Genomic DNA, 19,325 nt, shown 5'->3' on the forward strand with positions numbered 1-19,325 from the left:
CAACAAATGCATATGAAATGCCTACTATGTATTGAGAATTAGATACTGGAAATGTGGAGTGGAAAGATTCTGTCTTCTGTATTAAAGGAGTGTATAATTGTAGTAGTTTACTGAAATGGGGACAGTCCTTAGTGGTTGTTTGGAGCAGGTGTAAGTTGTGGAGAGGGATCAGCCTGGATCAGGATATTTTTCACTCTTCTAGCCGACACAGTGAAGTTCATTCAGCAGTTATATCTCGAATGTAGCTCTGGCGTTTGTAGTAGCTGTCAGGTGCATATCGAATATAAGTGCTATAGCCAGGTGTGGTGGTGCGCAGTCCAGCTACTCGGGAGCCTGAGGCAGGAGGATCGCTTGATTCTGGGAGGTTGAGGCTGCAGTGAGCTGTGTTTGTAACAGTGTACTCCAGCCTGAGTGAGTACACTTTGAGTGATACCCTGACTCAAAAACAAAAACAACAACAAAAATCCCTGTAGCTTTGATTATTTGTTTAAAGACTGACAGAATAGTTAAAGTTCATTTGGATTCTTTTTGGCTTTAACTTCAAGTTTGGACAACAGAACAAGAATGAGGAAAAGTTTGTAGTATGGAGAAGTTTTCAAAAGAATGAGTCATGTAGTTAGAAAATTGAAGCTGTTGATCTTGTCAGCTGAATGAGCTTTCTTAAAGCTTATAAAGTGATATGTTTGAATATAGTTTTATAACCTTTTTCAGTGACTAATTTCTGTAGTAAATATTTGGAAAAGCAAATCATCCCATAATTCCTGCGGGTCTCTTTGTGCCTGGCTCCATGCTAAGCTCTTGGGACATAATAGTGAATCAGATGGATATTCATGGTTCCTGCCCTCATGAAGCTTTCTTTCTTTTTTTTTTTTTTAAATTAAAATTTTTTTTATAGTGATCTCACTTTTATGGGGATCTTACTTTGTTGCCCAGGCTGGTCCAAACTCCTGGGCTCAAGTGATCCTCCTGCCTCAGCCTCATGAAGTGTAAGCCACTGTGCCTAGCAGTTGAAGCTTTCAGTTAGTCAGAACTCCCTGGAATGAGTGTAAAGGAAAACCTGGCTTGTGGATTGGGTGAGCAGTTGTATTGATTTACTTATTTATTTATAATTTCTTGAACTTAGTTTTGGTAGCACCATTTTAAACTACTTTAAACTACTTGTTGCTTTATTTCTGGTAACATAGGGAGTGTGGGATCACACTTATTTTACCAAGGTAGAATAAAAACTTGGATCTTCAACCTTTTGGCAGATTATTTTTTAAAAAAGGTATTCTTGTAAATCTGAGTTTCTCCTCTTAAAAAGCAAGCTACTATTTAGTAACAGTAACAATAGCTACTGTTAATCAGTTACCTGCAGCAGACCAGCCACTGGCCTACTGAATGAATAACTATTTATTATTAGTTATTTTAATATACCTAGAAAGTGATTGGTATTATCCGTGTTTACCTCCAGATAATAAAAAGCCTAAACAGTTAAGTGCCGTAAAGTTGAACATTTAGAGAAAAAGAAGAGTTTCTGTAACCCATTAACTGAAGAAATAGATAAAAGTTCTGGCATGCTGGGATTGATACCTTGTGTTATTGGTTCATTAGTTTTTTTGGATTATAAACAAGATAATTAACACCTTTCTGTGTTTGGGGAAGTCTTTATCTTAGGAGTCTTTGTGAGAGGGAGAGCGATCTCCACCATTAAGAAAGCTAATTGTTCACTTTCCCCACCGCTTTTGCAGTTAGGATGCAATCCTGTGGCCTCCATGACTGGCTGTGCTTGACTACCTCAGAGGCCAGTGATCTGCAGAGGCAGGCGGTATGTAGAATCTGTATTCTCTAGTCAAGGAGGGATGGGGATGGGATAGCAGCTTATCTTTTCCATAGGCAGCAGTGACTGAGATTCCAGTTGCAACACTTAGTGCCTGGTGTTGGTATCAGTATAAGTTGCAGTGCCTGAGTCTGGTTTGGTCTTCCCTGGACCCTATCTGTGGTTTGAATTTTGGATGTTCTTAACTATGTAGCTTTCCAGCCTGGTCCCCATGGGGTTTTCTGTGAGTTGCCTAATACACTTTAATAACTTCCTTTCAGCTTAAACAAAGCCAGAGCCAGTTTCTTTGTTTGCAACTAAGAACCTTTACTTGGAAGATGCTAATTAAGACAATAGATAATTCCAGGGAACTCTCCTGGGTCAGGTTTACCTGCATGTAGATTAGAATTTACTGAGAAGAGTTCACAGTATATATTAAGTGAAATACTTAGAAACCTGTTTATTGATTTAATTAGTTTGCTGAATTTGAGTGCCTCTTCTTGGCTGCGATATGTTTTAGGTGTTAAGGATACAGGAGTGACAAGATTGACAAGGTCCCTGCACTCACAGAGCTTATGTTTCATTGTAAGATGTAGAGTAAACAAGAAAGCAAATAACGTAATTACAAAAAGTGATAAATGCCGTGAAAAAAATAAACATGGGGTGATGTGATAGGTAATGGGGGGGGTGTGTGTGTGTGTGTAGGAGTTGTATCTTAGTGTAAAACATTTGAACTTCAGTGTCAGGAATCATGGCTTCTGCTTTTGACTATTCTGAATTTGCCTTCCTACTGTAAACATCTAGAAAACTGGACAAAACACAGGGAAGAACTGTTTTCAGATATCAGATAATAGGTAGCACAGAACTGTGATCCCTGACAGATGGGAACCAAGTGAGATGAGCCCTGTGATGGCCAGTTTTCTGCTTGAAGGCACTTTTCACACCTCAGTGCAGGAAGGGGATCCCAGATAAAGCCATGTGGCCCCACTGAGTTGAGAAAACAAAGATTGGAGTTAGGGGTAACCAAGGGTGGTTGTCATTTGAGGAGCAGAGTTCCAGAGAGGAGGGAGCTATACTGAGAAAGAGTTCTTATACATCTACTTAGTGGTCCCCTTAAATGTTTGATTGTACATGTATAAGGTGAAGTTTCACAAAAGAACAGTTTCTGGGGGGGCTGTAAGCAGAAAAAATCTCAGAGTTTACAGAGGGCTGAGAATTATTTGAGTACCTTGTAACCAGAGTGGAGATGCAGGATTCATTGAGACCCCAGAAGAGTTATGTCTTGGTACTGGGGCTAAACTAGTCCTGAAGTAAAGACTCCTAGCTTTGCCTGAAAAAAGCTTAAAAGCAAGCCTTCAAAGAAGCAAACTAATCTGAAACTAATGTAATTGCCTGTTACTACAGTGCCCAACATTCTTTAAAGGAATATAACAGATCCCAATATTAACCATGTAAAATGTCCAGCATGCAATCAAAGATTACTAAATGTGTAAAGAAGCAGGTTAACATGACTCATAATTAGGAGATCAAGCAGTTGAAACCTAGAACTCACACAGATGTTAGGGTTGACAGACAAGGATATTAAAACAGTTATTGTATTTCATATGTTCTGAAAGTTTGGCAGAAACATGGAAGGTATACAAAAGACCCAGATCAAACTTTTAGCAGCAAAAATTATAATATGTGATATGAAAAATATACTGGATTGCATTAATGGTATTTTAGACATTTAGAAGGAAAGATTAGTGAACTTGAAGACACAGAAGAGAAAACTCAGTCAATAGAAATAGTAATGACAGGTAATAGAATTAGCAGACAAGGTTGTTAAAGTGGCTGTCATAAAATGCAGGATCAGATTGTGGTTAATGTTGACATCTTGGATGTGAGGTTTGCTTAAGAACAATTGTGACAAGCAGAAGTTGGCTTCATATATACATCTACATGAAGTTAGAGTAGTTGAAAATCAGTATTTGAGCAGAGCAGGGAGTGTGGTAGAAGAACTTTATTATGTAGCAGTATGTTTATCTCTTGCTAAATGACAATATCACCACAGAGTTAGTAGCTTAAAACATACACTTCCATTTATTATCTCAGTTTCTGTGGGTCAGATATCTGAGCACAGTTTAGCTGAGTCCACTGCTTTAGGGTCTTAGAAGGCTGTAAAGATGTTGGCTGAGGCTGTGGTCTCATTTGAGACTTAACCACAGAAAGATCTCTTCTAAGCTCATATGGTTGTTGGCAGGATTCTGTTCTTTGTACACTGTCAGACTGAGGGCCTCAGTTTCTTGCTATCAATCAGCAAACATTTGCCATCAGTTTCTTGCCATGTGGTCCTTTCTGACACACCGACTCACTTTTGCAAAGCCAGTAAGAGTCACCTTGCGAGAGGTGTACATCGTAACGTGTCATAACCATGGACATGCCATGCCATTACCTTTGTTGTATTCTCTTGCTTAAAAACAAGTCACAGGTACTGCCCACACTCAGGGGGAATGGTGTGCACAGGATGTGAACACTAGGAGGTGGGTCATGGGAGCCTCCATCAAAGTTCTCTGAACTTTTCTTTCTTATCGCTTCATGACTTGTTTCACTGGAATTTTAGAGCTATTAGGCTTTATTGCTTTAAGAAAGCACTTTTAGTATTACCATACCATGTTCTTCTAGTTAATGGAGAAATTAGTCTGAAAGATTTTCCCTCTGTTTCTGCTCTTCTTCCCTAAAATTTGCTCTGCAAACCATTCCTCCTTGAGATGGTATGAAGGAAATAAGCCTGGGGAAAATTACCTTCTTGGAGATTGACAGCTCACATTAGCATATTGTAGGAAACCTTGTTTGCACCCGTTAACATAGTTAGGGCAATCTTTATTAAGCTTGCCCTGAGCACTTTATAAATGTACACATACCACTAGCCAGTAAGGTACTGTTTTCATTTAACCTATGATGAAACAAGCTTAGAGGTGAACTAATTTTCCCATTTTAAATGGGAAGTGATTGATAGGGTAGGATTCAAACCAGGCCTTAGTTTCCACTCTTAGATTTTATTCTGTATTGCTTCTATATTATGGTGAGTTGTATAATTATTTCACTATATATTAATATTACAAGGTAATACTAATAGAAATAAAGTGCACAATAAATGTAGTGCGCTTGAATCATCCCAAAACCATCTCTCCATCCCCAACCCCCACCCTGTCCTTTGAAAAATTGTCTTCCAAGAAACTGGTCCCCGGTGCCAAAAAGGTCAGAGACCGCTGCTGTAGAGCAATACTTGTCAAACTTTCTCATGTCGGGGCCTTCATGGACGAAATTGAAGACACTGTTTTGGGTATTCTGAGGGTTTTAGGGGATCTTTGCACATCTAAAACATCTGTGGTGCTGTGTGCCACACACAACAGTTGGCAAGCTCTGCCCTATAGGTAATCACTTTTTCCTCAATTCTTTTAGCTGCTTCTTCAATTTACCTGTCTATTCTAAACAATGTGCTTGTTGTATCAGGATGCTTTTGGATGCAGCTATTGAACCTGACCCATACTGGCTTAAAATAAGAGGACTTAACTCACAATTGGAATTCCAGGGGACAGGCTCAGGGGCTAATTTATTTGGTAGCACAGTGATGTCTTCAGGGCCCCAGGTTTTCTCATTTCCCCCTTTAGTCACTGGCAGGCTCTATCCTCAGATTAATCAGATGGTTGCGGCAGTGTCAGGAGTTGGATTCAGATGCAACAATGCCCATGGGAAGAAGGGAAGATTATTTTTCTTGTAGCTGGATAAGAATGTGGAACCTTGGCCTAGGAACTCGCCCTGGATTCAGGAAACACTCACTAGAAAGGGAAATGGGATTACACTTAGACCAGTTAGGCTCACTCCTGGCACTGGGCACGCTCTCCTTGAGCACATGTCTAAATGGACGTGGGTCCCTTGGCACTGGGCATGCTTTCCTTGAGCACATGCCTAAATGGAGGTGGGTGTGCAAGTGGGTTCTGAACAAAATTAGCTTCTGTTACAAAGAAAGAAAGGGAATTTGGAGGCCGGGTAGGCAACCCTGTCCCTGTTTTTGTATTTGACTTAAGATTTAAGACATTATTTGTTGATTTTATTTAAGGTCGATGCCTATTTAACATTAAGCCACCTATCACACTTTTTTCTTCCAGCTCCTGATTATAGTTATATAATCTTTTTTGGTAAAATCAATATTCCATGCTTAATTATGACTAAGATTTGTTCACCATAAACCAGATTGTGTACTATGATTACATTTTCCACCTTGTATAATCTTGTTTTTCTAAGAGTTAGTAATTGTATTTCCATTCGCTTTGTTTTCTAGTACTTGTAAGTTTTCTCATTCTTTTTAGTAGCCACTCAATATAGTTTTTGGTATAACAAAAAATATCCGACAGTTGTTTTTGTTCCCTCTTGAGAACCATCTTATAGAGCCTCAATCAGACTGCTCCTTTATGAAATTCTTGCTCTCTGGACCTAATAGGATCCCCTTTGCATATTTTCTAGCATGGTTGGATCTCCTGTTTCCTGGCTTTCTGGCCATTATCGTTTCTGTTTTTATCCTTCGTTTTACTGGAGGACATCTTTCAATACTTCCTGAGAAAAGGGTACATGGGAGGCTAATTTTTTGAGATACGGTCAGAAAATACCTTTAATCTGCTTTCATTTTTAAAAGTTTTGACTGGGTATAGAAATGGAGTTGGAATGTAATTTTTACTGAGAATTCTGTATGTGTAGCTTCATGGCCTTCTAGCTTCATACAGCAGATACAGTTTGAATTTTGGATTTCATTAAAAAGAAAACACAACACTATGGAAAAGGTAGAAAATGAGCTCCTTGTACTCATCATTCAAATTCAACATGTGTTAACTCATGACCTCTTTATAAATGTCTATGTTTTTATCTCTCCCTCTTCCCTTCATGACCTCCTTATAAATTTCTGTGTTTTTATCTGTCCCTCTTCCCTTTGATTTTTTTTTTTTTTTTTTTAACTCTTGCCCAGACTGGAGTGCAGTGGTCATGGCATACAGCAGTTTCGACCTCCCTGGGCTCAGGTGATGCCACCTCAGCCTCCCAAATAGCTGGGACTATAGGCACATACCACCTTGCCTGACTAATTTTTCTGTATTTTGTAGAGACGGGGGTCTTGCCATGTTGCCCAGGCTGGTCTCAAAACTCTGGGCTCAAGCAGTCCACCCACCTTGGCTTCTCAAAGTGTTGAGATTACAGGCATGAGCCACCGGCCTGACCCTGCCTCTTTTGCATTTGTAAAAGCAAACCTAGACGTATAATTTCACTTTTGAAAATTTTAGTGTGTATCTGTAAAAGGTAAGGATGCTGTAGCACCAATTCCTTTGTCATACCTTTAAAAGGTTAACAGTGAGTCTTCCAATATCCAGTAAGAATTCACATTGCCTTGTTTGCCTCATCAATATTTTTTTTAACAGTTTATTTTAATCAGGATCTAAGCAAGGACCAGAAATTGCCTTGTTTGACAAATCTTTTGAGTTTTTTTTTTCTCCATTTTTTTTTTTTTTCAGAGTCTCGCTCTGTCACCCAGGCTGGAGTGTAGTGGGGTGATCTCGGCTCACTGCAAGCTCTGCCTCCTGGGTTTATGCTATTCTCCTGCCTCAGCCTCCTGAGTAGCTGGGACTACAGGCGCCCACCATCATGCCCGGCTAATTTTTTGTATTTTTAGTAGAGACGGGGTTTCACCGTGTTAGCCAGGTTGGTCTCCATCTCCTGACCTCGTGATCCACCAGCCTCGGCCTCCCAAAGTGCAGGGCTTACAGGTGTGAGCCACTGCGCCCGGCCAGAAAAGTTTGTACTTTATTATTTTTTTGAGGTGGAATCTCATTCACTCTGTTGCCCAGGCTGGAGTGCAGTGGCCAAAAAAAACCTTTTAAATTTAAAAAAAAAAAAAATTTTTTTTTTTTAAGAGATTGGAGTCTTATTGTGTTGTCCAGGCTGGTCTTGAACTCCTGGGCTCAAGTGATCCTTCTACCTCAGCCTCCCAAAGTGTTGAGATTACAGGCATGAGCCACCACTACTTGGCCTTACTTTTCTCTCTCTCTCTTTTTTTAAAAAAGTATATATATATATATATATTTAAACAAATATATACTGCAGTCTTGGCCTCCCTGGGCTCAGGTGATTTTCCCACCTCAGCCTCCTGAGTAGCTGGGAATATAGGCGTACACCACCATGCCCGACTAATTTTTTAGTATTTTTGGTAGAGGCGGGGTCTCATTGTGTTGCCCACGCTGGTCTTGAACTTCTGGGCTCAAGCAGTCTGCCCGCCTTGGCCTCTCAAAGTGCTTGGAATACAGGTGTGAGCTACTGTGCTGGCTTAAAAGAATATTTTTGATTCGAGATTGGTTGAACTTATGGATATATGGAGGACTGTTATTCTTTTTGTTTTTTGTTTTCCATCATAGCGTTGTCTCAGTTTCCTCTGGATTCGTTTTTCTGCTTGTTTTGGTTTCTTTCCTTGATGTTGGCAGCTTTCCTCAAATATTTGGCCATCCTTGGGCATGTGGCTTGTATTTAGGAGTAAGGCATAAAGCTGATGGGAGCTCTTTGCGAGGGTGAGGCTTGTTCGCTGGAGGCTTAGTAGGCGGATTGGTGGACCCATGAATATGAGTATCCCTAAGGTTTTATGGCAGTGCTCTTGGGTCTCAGGTTGGGGTTGTGAATCCCATGCTGGTGTTCTGCAGGCAGAACTGTGGAAGAAGGGCTGGCATGCACAGTTCTGTCTAAACACTCTTGCTCACTTCTGTAGTATTTACTTATGTATTTTGTTTTTTGTTTTTTTTTTTTAAGAGACAGGGTGTTGCTCACTTGCCCGGGATGGAATGCAGTGGCACAATCACAGCTCACTGTAGCCTGGAACTCCTGGGCTCAAGTGATCCTCCTGCCTCAGCCTCTCAAAGTGCTGGGCTTGCAGTTGTGAGCCACCGTGCTCAGCCTTCACTTTCGTTTTCAGTCCTGTGCCTCAAACCTATTTTCTGCTGTGCTTGATACCTGTCAGTACCAAGTCTCCATATTCACTGGTCCCCAGAGAATATGTCTTTGATGTCTTTGGAGCTAGGATGGTTGCCATCCTGGATGGGGTTTGGGCCGCAATTTTGGGGTCTTACTACCTTTATTTATTTATTTTTCTTGACAATAACTGAGAAAACTTGCCGGTATGGTACAAATAGCTTATTTTCTACACCATTTAAACGTTGTTGGCATGAAGTCCATTATTTGAATACTGTAGTGCATTTTTCCTACAAACAAGGGCATTCTCTTACATAACAGCAATACAGCCATCAAAGTAGCAGTTTAACATGGAGACATTACTGCTATCTAATCCATATGACTCCATTCCGTTTTTGGCAGTTGCCCCCGTAGTGTAGTGTTCTTTATGGGGAGAGAATGTTGCCTAGGATCATTTACACATTTTGTCGTTACTGTTTTTCTTTTTTTATGAGACAGTCTCGCTCTGTCACTCAGGCTGGAGTGCAGTGGCATGATCTTGGCTCATTGCAACCTCCGCTTCCCGTGTTCAAGTGATTCTCCTGCCTCAGCCTCCCAAGGAGCTGGGATTATAGGTGCCTGTCTCCACGCCCGGCTAATTTTTTGTATTTTTAGTAGAGATGGGGTTTCGCCATGTTGCCCAGGCTGGTTTCGAACTCCTGAGCTCAGGCAGTCCGCCTGCCTCAGCCTCCCAAAGTGCTGGGATTACAGGTGTGAGCCACCACGCCCGGCCTGTTACTGTTTTTCAACTGTCCTGATTTAGAACAGTTTCTTACCTGTTCTTTCTTTTGTGATGTTGATATTTTTGAGGAATACAGACCAGTGATTTTAGAGTGTTACCCTCAGTGTGCGCCTGGTGTTTCCTCATATTAGATACAGATTAGATGTCTCAGGCAGGAATGATGCTGTTTTGAATTTTGATGAAGTCTAATTATTAAAAGTTTCTTTTATGGATTGTGCATTTGTTACCAAATTTCAGAACTCTTCCTAGTGCCCTGGTTCTTTGGAATGGAGAATGGCATTTGGAAACCTATGTCTGAATGTTAGGTGTGCTTGGTAGTGTTAGTGTGTGGGCGCTCCTCGGCTTTCAACGGACAGAGCGAGAGAATATGTGCATGTCCTGAGCCTCCTGTTCGTCATCTTTCCAGGTTTGGGGATACATGAGCTAGTTTCCTTGGCATCTCCAACTGTAGACACTTATTCTGTGGCTTCCTTTAGTCTCCTAAGCCTGCCACTACTGTGCCATCTTCTATCCATTGTCTAAAAACTTCTTTGTCCATCACTGTCTTGTATCTTGTTTTATTATTTTTTAACTACTGATTTTAGGTGAGTTTTATCTTCAGTGCAGTTTTGTGAGAGAACAGAGGTAAATGTATGGATTATTCAATATGTTGTTTACTTGCTGAAGCTTTAATACTCTTTCAAACCAATTTTTGCCTTTTATTATTTTTTGCAGTCATCCTTAACCCCTTGTTTACCTGCTCTGTTCCTGATTGGGCTGTTGTACAGCCTGTAATCTTCCACGATTCTCCTTTGTATGGAATGAAGACAAATTTATTAAACTATTCAGATTCTCTTGATAACCTAGCCCTAGTTTATCTTTCCGTTTTCTTTTCTGCAGTTCTGCCATCTTCCCTCTACTTCAGAGCTTACATTTTCCCACTCGTGTTAGGCTCCTCTTCAGCTTTGCCTTTGGAGCATACTGTGCTTTTCTGATAACGTTTTCTATATGGCACAGAGCCTCTGCCAGGGCATGTAGTAGGTGTGTTCAGTGCATTAAACAAACATACAGATCCTCTAAACTAATAAAGCCACCCAAACTTGTTTGTTGCCTGTTATCATTTTCCAAATACTGTCATTTAACCCTCAAAGCAACTCTGTAAGCCATTATCCATCTTTCATAAATGATGTTGAGTAAATTGCCCAAGGTTACATAGTTGTAGTTGTTAACACTGAATTTAACAAATGTTTGTGTGCCTGTATGTGACAGGCTGTTTGAGGTTGTAGAGACAGTTGGGAAATAAAGCTGACAACATACCCCTAATGGAAGCAGTGTTAAAATGCTCAGTCCAAGTGAGGTTGATTTTGGGGCAAGTCTTCTGTAACCTGACGTACTCATCTCAGATGTCATCTCCTGTAGTCTTTCCTGACTTTGCTAGAAGGAGGCAGGGGAGAAGTGGAAAGAATAGCTCCATCTTTTGTTCTCATTAGTTCCTTCCTTTCTTATTGTATTATCATATATAGCATTTATAAAATTATTATTTGTATTTGAGGCATGTCTTGGTCTGTTTGTGCTGCTCTAACAAAATACCTTGGACTGAATAATTTATAAAAAATAGAATTTATTTTTCACAGTTCTGGAGGCTGAGAAGTCCAATATCAAGGCACCAGCGGATTTGGTGTTTGCCGAAGATCTGCTTTCTGCTTCATAGATGATGCCTCTTGCCATGTCCTCACATGATGGAAGGGCAGGACAACTTCCTTTAACCTCTTTTACAAGGACACGAATCCCACAGTTCCCCGAAGGCTCCACCTTTTAATACTGTTAGGGCCTAATGTAGAAATTCTGTGGGGAACACCAATATTCAGACTGGTCATAGTCTGTGCTGCTGTAACAAAACACAGGTTAGGTAATTTACAGAAAACAAAATAATTTCTTACAGTTCTGGAGGATGGGAAGTCCAAGATAAAAGTGTTGGCAGGATTGGTGTCTGGTGAGGATCCAGTCTTTCTGTTTCCAAGATGGCGTTTCAAACGCTGCACCCTCTTGAGGGGAGAAATGCTGTGTCCTCACAAGGCAGAACGTGAAAGAGGAGAAGAGACCAAACTTCCTCTGTTAAGCCCTTTTATAATGGCATTAACCAATCTGTGAGGGCAAAGCCCTTATGACCTGAACATCTTCCAAAATCCTCATCTCCCAGCACTGTTATGTTGTGGATGAAGTTTTCAACAAATGAATTTTGGGGGACACATTCAGACCATAGTAGGGCCTTTGATAGATTGAGCTGTTTTGGTGGGGAGCTGTCTCTTTCTGGTATCCAGGATGCTTGCCACATGATGTGTAGTCTCAGTAAGTGAGTGCATACTTATAAAGAAGTATCCATGATGTGCTTTACCGACAGCAGGTAGCAGTACTCTCTGTTACTCAAGACTGCCTCTTTGTAAGGGTACAAGTAGTTTCAGAAACTCCACTCTCTGTTTAGTTGGGAGGATGTGCTCTCAAAGAGGTTACCTACAGGCACATTTTTACTGAAGTTTAATAAACTGTCTTTTTTCTGGGTGCATATAGGTCTCTGGTCTGGAAGATGGAGTCTTGACTCCCCCACCACCAATAGTAACCATCTGGTAGGAGTTTTGAATTATTTGTTAAAGAAGTGTGCTGATATGAGATGTCACAATGTACAAGCCTCTTTTTAAATCAGGAGATAAATTATTTCAGAAGAGGTAGAATGTTTATTTTGAAACATTTTGCAAACAGGTTTGTTGTAATTCTTTCCTTGTATTTGTTGTCATATAACATGTTGAGGTTATCTGTTGCTGCTTAACAAACCATGGCGAAATTCAGTGGCTTAAAACAATATTCATTTCTTTGCTCACTGTGTTCCAATTTGGGCAGGGCCTGTTTCCATCCCACGTGGCATCTGCTGGCACTGGGCAGTCCAAGGTGATGGATTCCCTTCCATGCCTGGTGCCCTGGGCATCTTCCTCCAGGTGGCCTTTCCACCTGGCACACTTGGGCTTTCTCACAGCTGTGACTGGTTTCCAGAGGTGCCCAAAGTTGAGGCTGCCAGGCCCTGTTAAGACTTACACCTTGAACTGGCAGTGTCATTTCCGCTCGATTCTGTAGGCCAGAAGCAAACCACAGGCCAGCCCAGATTCAAGGGGTTGGGGGTGGGGTGGGGATTGTACAAGGTGTGAACACTGGCAAGAGTGGTTTATTGGGCCACCAAGGAACACTACCACATGAACCAAGTCTCTTTCTGAAAGGGAAAAAGAAAGAAAGATAACTTTTTTATTCTGTTTGTTTTTTATTGTCTAATCCTACTGACCTATTCATTTTGTAATGCAGTGGTGTATTTCTTTTTTTTTTTAACCTTTTTTTTTCTAATTTTTTTAAATTTTATTATTATGCTTTAAGTTTTAGGGTACATGTGCACAACATGCAGGTTTGTTACTTGCAGTGGTGTATTTCTAACTTTTGCTATAACTCCATTCAAATAGCAGTATAAAATTAATATAATTTTTCAAATTCAGTTGAAATGTACTCATCTTGATACGGATCATAAATACAGATTTGGGAGTGAAGAAAGTAGAACAATGAATTCTTTATGGCAGGGGTCTCCAGCCACTGGGCCGTGGACCGGTACTGGTCTGTGGCCTGTTAGGAATTGGACTGCACCCCATGAGGTGAGCTTTGGGCAAGCGATCATTTCTGCCTGAGCTCTGCCTCCTGTCAGATCAGTGGCGGCATTTGATTCTCATAGGAGCGCGAACCCTGTTGTGAACTGCACATGTGAGGGATCTAGGTTGCATGCTCCTTATGAGAATCTAACTGATGATCTGAAGTAGAAGAGTTTCATTCTGAAACCATTTCCCACCTCCTCCCGTCTGTGGAAAAATTGTCTTCCACAAAAGTAGTCTCTGGTGCCAAAAAGGTTATGGGATACTCAGCTCCACGTTGCACCTAAAGTAGCAAAAGACTAGATAAAAACCCTGAATATGTACTTGTGAAATCCTGAATATGTGCTTCGTGAAATCAGTGACATAAACCTCCTCCTGGGTTACGTGTTACAGTTCACAAACGATCTCAAGTATTCTACAGTTCACCTGTGGTTGTCCTTTGTACAGGTGGAAGAAGAGAGGGATCTCAGATTCCCTGTAGTTACATCCCCGCCCCCAGACAGATCTCTCCCTTCTTCATGCCCTGGATTGTTTCATCCATTTAAATAGTTCTCTTCTTGATTCTGACTTGAGGGATGGGCATCCTGTGATTAGGTTTGGATGTGACAGTGGAAGTTTGTCAGAAACATTTTGGCTCATGGGCCAAATACATTGGAGTCCGTCCGAAAGCTCACTAAGAAATGTAGATTCTCAGGTTTAACCTAACTAGGCTAACTATACCTAAGTATCTTAGCAGAGGTTTGGATGTTATAGAATTTGAAGATCGCATTTTTAGGCCCTGTATTGTTATACTCTGTAAGGATGATGTCGTCCTTCAAGGGTGTAAGGATTGTTATTGGGGAGTATATATTCAGGGCAGCTTGAATCTGTGCTCCCGCTCCTCACCTCATTGTTCTTCGGAGGGGGATGGAAAATCTTAGATATTAATCATGGTTTGTGGCCCTCCAGAAGTTAATCTTACCTGACAAAACCTTATTCCTTAATGTTTAATTTCCCTTGTTAAGAATAAATTTAATTTATTGAATTAAATTTTAATTAAATTTCTCTCCTGGGGATGGGATACTCAAAAAAAGGTTGAGAAACATAATCCTGTAAGAATTACTCTGGCATAGTACCTGCCCTGCATTATCTGTGTCCCCTCTCCCATCTTAGGAAACCTTAGGATGTGATTTTGGCTATATTATTTTAATACTAAGATTTTACTTACATTTAATGGATTAAAAAGAAAAACATTCTAGATGGGTGGAAACATTTACTCTGTGAAATTTTGCATCCAAGTCAATTGGTTTTTATCCTTGTGAATAAAGCCCTGTTAGGATAGACTCTGTTCTGGGATTTGGAAACCTTTTGTCTTCATAGTGGCACTGTATACTGAAAACTCTTCATGTTTTCCACCTTGTTAACATACGACAAGCCAGGGCTTTTATATGCCACAGAAAACATAGGAGATGTTCTCTCAGGGACATGTTCTTAAGTCATTGCTGTCTTTCCTCCTGGGAGTGACTCCTGGCCCCATGTGTCTGTTTTCTGTGTAGTGCAGGCCAGTAGGTGAAGTGGGTGGACCACAGGTCCCTGTGCCCTTGTCCTCTAGGAAGGAGAAGGGGTATAGGAGGCATATTGTTATCTGGGTTTATTGATTTGTGGCTTTGGACTGGGTATAAATGAAAATGCCTCTTTTTTTTTTAGTTTGGGGATGGAGGGCAGTAGTGGGAGAAATAGAATAGGGGTTTCTAATATATTACCCTCTTTAAAGAACATTTTCAAAATTTGAGTTATTTTTCTGTCATTTAAGGTAATGTTAACTTCTTTGTATTTGTCCGTTTTCTGTGTAATTTGTCCAGGCTCAGGAGAGTTAAAGGCATAGTATAGCCAGAAAACCGAAGTCCTCTGGAAATCTCCATTCACCTGAAAATACATTGCTTGGCAATTGATAGATGCTGGGGTAAATTATTTTTTGAGTCAGTGAATGAAATTAATCCAAAGTTTTTTTTGTTTTTTTTTAAAATGTAATTCCCTGTTCTATGATTTTAGAATCTAGTCCGTAGCGTAATATTGAGGGAAAAGTGAACTAGGAAGTTAAGAGACCTGGCATCCACTATTCTTACTACCTACCATGTTTTAAAATTTCCATAGGCTTAACTTTCGTTGTTTATAAACTTGAAGAATTGGTAGACGACCCTTGGAGAGCCCTTCAGGGTGCAGAATTTTATCATCAAGTATGGTGAACACATTAGAATGTCCTCAACTGATGTAGTTGTGAGAAGGAATTAGTTCCATTTATCATGTAGAGAGTAGTGAATTAGGGTAAACAGTTGAGCCACTGTAACAGTTCCAGCAATTTGATGGCTCTAAGAGCATGGAATCATCTGGAGGTGAGTGCCCAGGTTGGTGGTGGTGACTGCCTCACGTGGTCATCTGGAGTCACGCATTTTTTTCCATCTTGTTCCTCTGCTGTGCCCTAGGGTATAGTCCTCGTGTGTTGTCTCTGCACTAGCTCAGAAGATGCAGAGTAGGAGGTGCAGAGACAGAATAGAAATGCTCACTCAGTGTCCTAAGGCCCAGAAGTGGCACTTGTTTTCACATTCTTTCCATGCGAACTTAGCCACATGGCCATACCCAGCCACAAGGGAGCCTGGGAGGTATAACCTAGTTGGGCCGTCATGTGCTGGGCTATCGTTACTATGGAAGATGATGACTGGAGTCTCTGCCACAACTAGTATATATGAAGCTATTTCTTAGTATATTTCTGGGGACCCTTTTTCCTCATTTTTGTTTAGCAAAGAATTAATGTAATTAATGCAAAAAGTAAATTATTTTGGCAAGTTGTGCTAAGGGTAGTATACTGAAAGACAAGTTTTGAAATTAATTAGAAACCTAAAACTAACCAGCCCTGATTACACCTTTGTCTCCTCTAATTAAAAGTCCAGTGAGGAGTAGTTAGAAGTTTGCTACACTCTGGTTTCTTAGGAGCACTTAAGTACACATTTAGTCACAAGGGACATCTCTTTTCCAGAGCAGGAACCTATAGTTCTCTTCAGTAAACTAGTCCTATAAAAGGAAGCTGCTGCTTGAATATCACCAGGCCTCTTGGGCTCCAAATTCTTACTCTAAATACCCAAAGTTGGCCATGTTTCAGAATTGCCTGGGGTCCTTGTTCAAAATATAGGTTCAGGTCTTACCCTCTGGAGATTCTGATGGTTGTGTTTCTGAATCTGAATTTTTAACAAGCCCCTCAGGGTGATTGTGATGCAGCTGTCAGTGGTATGGGATCCAGTACCTTAGCTATCTGTGCCCCAATCGCCTTACATGTGAAAATGCGTAATTAATACTTGCCTGGCTCCTGTACCACACAGGATTCAGAGAGCATGAGATGAGTTGTATTTCAAATTATTTCATAAATTTAAAAGTACTGTAAAAGACTGGGCACAGTGGCTCACACCTGTAATCCCAGCAAACTTTGGGAGGCTGAGGCAGGAAGATTGCTTGAAGTTTGAAAGCAGCCTGGGAACATAGCAAGACCTCATCTCTTTAAAAAAAAAAAATATATATATATATATTTATATTTATATATTTTTATATATTTTATATTTATATATGTGTGTATATATATATTTTTATCCTGCAGTGTACACACACACACATACACACAAACAAAATAGTTAGCCTGGCACAGTGGCAGGCCCCTGTAATCCCAGCTACTCTGGAGGTGGGAGGATTGCTTGAGTCCAGTCTTGAGTCCAGGGCTGCAGTATGGTAGGATTGCACCTCTGCCTTCCAGCCTGGGTGACAGAGTGAGATCCTGTCTCTTAAAAAAAAAAAAAAAAAGTACTGTAAAAATTTTTAGGTGGTATTACAAGTTGTTTGGCAAGATTTTGTGTACAACAGCCCTGAAAGGTAAGTGCTATTATCTCCATTTAGGAATAAACTGGGAAATAATAGGTAAAACCCTAGGCTTCTTGATTTTGCGTAATTAAGCAGACTCAGAAAAAGTTATCTGTCCATGTAACTGCCGATAGCAGAACAAACTGAATAATTTGTAGATACTTTTGTTTTTACATAGTTTATAAAATACCAAATGACAACTTGATGCCTTTGGTGTCCTGTGTGGAAGACTCCGCTTTGTACTTTGGCGATGTCAAGTTGAATAAGACACATTGTCTGCCCGTATGGAAGTTACAGTCCAGTAGAGGAGAGAAGACTTAAAAACTATTCATTATAATGTCCTTAAGAATCATTTTCTTTTTATGAATGAGCCCTACAACCATAACAGGACAGGTTGTGAATATATTGTACAAGTTCAGAGGAACGGAGAGGCCATGTGAGGTGATCCTTTTGTAAAGAGCACAGCTTGAGACAGGAGGAGAAACTTTTTTTTTTTTTTTTTTAAACCGCAGAGGGAACAGTGTCGGTTGCTCAGAGGGCTCTTCTTTCTCCCCTGGTGCATTTACTAGGACCTTGTAGGCAAATAAAATGATAGAGAAACTTGCATAGATGAAGGATGTGTCCCATTCCCTGAAGTCAAGGGAAGCAGAGCTAAGATTGGTTATGCAGACCATGGGCTAGGCACTCCCTACAAAGTCACTTTAATCATTCCCAACAGTCTTGTGAGTAGAGAGAGGCAGAGCCCTTTAGTGGAAAGAGCATGAGATTTTTAAAACCTAGAAGTGGTTGGCAATGGTGGGGCCAAATCTGGATTGTGTGTGGATATTCAAATAAGTGGATTTTCCTTTTTTATAAGACCCATAAGACTCTTCCTCCTTTTTCAGCACATTTGGTTTGCCTTGATTTTGACAAGAGTGTGATTGCTTCTACCCCATTATGAAATTGGGGATAGAGATCTGTGGATTCATTGTCAAGCTGGAGGATGCAGGCAGGGAGAGAGTGCGGGAACCATTCCTGCAGAGTTTGTGGTAGGTGACCTTTACAGGAAATGTAAAGGTTAATTTATTTGGCAAAGATTGTACCAGATGTTCGGGGTAAAGTAGTGAAAAAAAGACAAATACAGTTTGTACTTTCATGTTGTTGACAGTCTTGGTGTGGCATTTTAACATTTACTGTTCTTAATAGAATATGTGACAACTTTCTAGACAGGTACTACTGTTTAGGATTGGGTAGCTCAGTGTTGGGTTTCACTGAGCATGAGAGGCGTGGAGAGTTTACATTACATGTCTTCCAGTCGTTCTGTCTTTCTAAAGCTTGAAGGTACTCACGAGAAAGCAGTGAGACTGTACATCATTCCAAATGAGATGTTGATGTAGATTAAGCACAGTTTTTCATCCCAGAATGCAAATTAAGAATACAAACACAGGCTGGAGCATTCTTCATAGGTGACATTTGTAGAATGTATATATTTTAAGAACATTTGGAAAACTTTTTTTAACCTCCTTGTATTAGTTCCCTGTGGCTCCTGTAACAAATCACAGATTTAGTGACTTAAAACAACAGAAATTTATTCTCTTACAGTTCTGGAGGCTAGAAGTCCAAAATCAGAATCATTGAGCCTAAATCAAGGTGTTGGCAGGGCCAGGGCTGTGCTTCTTTAGGAGGCTGTAGGAGAGAGCCACTTGCTAGTGGCTGCCAGTACTTCTTGACTTGTGGATGCCAGCATTACTTGACTTGTGGCCACATTACCTCAATCTCTCCTGCGATGGTTGTGTTGTCCTCTTTCTGTGTCAGATTGCCCCCTCCCTCTCTCAACATTTGTGATGGCATTTAGGGCCCACCTTGATGATGAAGGATAATCCCCTCATCTCAAGATTCTCAACTTAATCACACCTGCAAAGACCTGTTTTTCCCCCAAATCATATAACATTTATAGGTTTCACAGTGTAGGATGTAGATATCTTTTGGTGGACCATTTTCCAGCTTATCACACTCCTATAAATTATTTGGAAAAGTAGGAAGGTTGCTTTTGAAGTAGCAACTTGTAGATATATCATAAGTATACTTCCAGCTATAATAAGAATTAGTCATAGTTTTAGAACTTTTTAGTGTTAACTTGATGATCCAAATTTGAGATCCAACCTGGGAGACAGCTCCCAAAATTTTACCACCTAATCTGTTTTTTATAACAATGGTTTTGAGCGACTTTTCTCTAAATAATGGA

General features: G+C 40.4%; 1 protein-coding gene across 9 annotated transcripts in view; it reads left to right on the forward strand.

Moving 5' to 3' along the window:
• Positions 1 to 19,325, forward strand: part of DYRK1A (dual specificity tyrosine phosphorylation regulated kinase 1A) — a 149,463-nt gene that overhangs the window by 15,556 nt on the left and 114,582 nt on the right. The gene's annotated exons all lie outside the window — the stretch shown is intronic.

This window comes from Gorilla gorilla, chromosome 22 (assembly GCF_029281585.2).
Source record: "Gorilla gorilla gorilla isolate KB3781 chromosome 22, NHGRI_mGorGor1-v2.1_pri, whole genome shotgun sequence".
Classification (NCBI taxonomy): domain Eukaryota; kingdom Metazoa; phylum Chordata; class Mammalia; order Primates; family Hominidae; genus Gorilla; species Gorilla gorilla.